This window comes from Nicotiana tabacum, chromosome 7 (assembly GCF_000715075.1).
Source record: "Nicotiana tabacum cultivar K326 chromosome 7, ASM71507v2, whole genome shotgun sequence".
Lineage (NCBI taxonomy): Eukaryota > Viridiplantae > Streptophyta > Magnoliopsida > Solanales > Solanaceae > Nicotiana > Nicotiana tabacum.
Genome location: NC_134086.1, coordinates 103,249,061 through 103,251,093, shown reverse-complemented (window position 1 = coordinate 103,251,093; position 2,033 = coordinate 103,249,061). Strand labels below are relative to the sequence as shown.

The 2,033-nt window shown below is 38.6% G+C and overlaps 1 pseudogene; it reads right to left on the bottom strand.

Moving 5' to 3' along the window:
• Positions 1-370: 370 nt before the first annotated feature.
• Positions 371-1,673, bottom strand: LOC107759776 (acetyl-CoA-benzylalcohol acetyltransferase-like; annotated as a pseudogene).
• Between the last annotated feature and the right edge of the window lie 360 nt (positions 1,674-2,033).

The following is a 2,033-nucleotide window of genomic DNA, read 5'->3' as shown; positions in this document are numbered from 1 at the left end:
TATCTTAGCAAAGAAGATCTGATTCTCATCACATGTCCCCAATCATTATGCTTTTTTATATTTATAGGGAACGTGCTCCTAAGAAACTCTAATAATACAAGTGCAGAATATTCTCTTTCATAACCTATCTCAAAATTAGCCGTTATAACTCTGTCAAGGATACTCATCCTCAACCTCGGTCCTTGCTGACACCTCGACTTCGGCCCTCGTTGACTCTTCGACTTCGGCCCTTGTTGATTCTTTGGCCGTTTCGACAAGCGACGACTTAGGAACTTTTTCGTAGTAATATCTTGGTTTAAATATTCTAAAGATAGATTTTGACTCATACACAAAGAAGATCCGAACAGCTAAAGCAATCCAAATCAAGGAATCAAATTGCAATTTTTGAGGTGTAGGACAAAATTTCAGGGTCTCTCTCGAATTCAGCCATGCCATTTTCCTTCAAACTAACCCATGCTTCTATTCCATCACCATCTTTTGCGTCAAGCAGAATAATTACTTCATAATGCTAAGACTGCTGATCCAGAATGGCTTTCCCCAACCAAAGTCTACTTCATACCAGGGAAATCTGCACCAACTAGTGCTGGTATAATTGTCTACCTCATCTTTCTGACTAAGTTTGTTTACAACTTTTGTGCCACAGATAACAGACATAGAGGTAATATCATCGATGCTCGCCTTACCAATGCCTACAGATGTGTCCCTTGTTGTACTTCCTACTATGTTAACAAAGTCATTTAACTCCTTTTCTAATTTGCCTCAAGAGCAGCAACTACAGTCACGTAGAAGTTCCTTAGGGCATGTTCTAAAGATGGTAACTTTGATTTTCCCCTCAAATTAATTGGAAATAATAAAGAAGAGTCCCTTGAATGTCCATGTTTGACTGTGGAAATGCCCACTAGAACCTTCCATATTAACGGCATAATGACCACAACTCGAGTAGGTCTCATGAATGTGCCACTCGAATTGATTCTGTTTTTGAGCCTTGTTATTGACAAAGCATCAAATATAAACCTCCTCGTCGCAATCTTGGCGTGATCTCCATTGGAAGGTGGTGAAAATTGAGGTCCTGATAGCAATCTTGTCGGAAAGAGCGTTGGCAAGTGACCGAAACTTTAGAGACAACCTTTAGTTGTCCCTGTTTGGCTAATGTGTGCCCATTCCTTAAAAAATGTTCCAAACGTGAAACCATCAGCTAGGATATGTGAAATTTGTATTCCAATGACTAGGCCTCCACAATTGAATATGTTCACTTGGACTCCAAGTAATGGACTTGATGGCAACTCTATTGGAAGAAAATCATCCAAAAGCTCAGTATTCTTGGGTCCTTCGTGGAGAAACTCAGCAAGATCCGCATTGACGTTGGTTTCGACATAGTCAACACCTTCGTCATTGCAATGAATTGAGAGGTCATCTTTTCTTAATCTTCCAGCTAGAGGGTAAAACTTGGTTAAGGTATCAGCCAATGATTTTTGCAGCTTATCACATCTTTTAGTAATTTCTTCCATGTTCCATTCAGTACTGGTTGGCAAGTAGTGGAACAGTATTGGTACATACATACGAGGAGCTCCTTGATCGAACAGTGAAAGATTGAGGCTCCGAAGATGATTTGGGGTAGGAGTTGAGGGCTTTAACATTTTCTTTATTTGGGTTTGAATATCTAACTTGGCCATTGACGACCAAAAATGTGCAACAATAAATGAGAAACCGAAGATAGAATTTTGAATTTTCTTAATAGGGAATTATTCTGGAAATGAAAAAGGAGCAAAATTTCTGGACTAGACTCTAGAGTTCCTTCTTTTGTAGAAATGGCGTGGAGTAGTCACTTTTTAAAGTGGTATTTACTTTTTATCCAGTATTTTTAAAGGTACAAAAATAGCCACTACTCTATTAAAATTAATATGAAAAGACGTAGTTACCCTTTCTTCTATCTCTTTTCCTTCCCAAACCCTCTATCAAAATTTCAAAACCCTTTCTCCTTATCAAAATTTTCCAAACTCGTTACTTCTCTTCCCATGCAGTAAGTTCTTCCC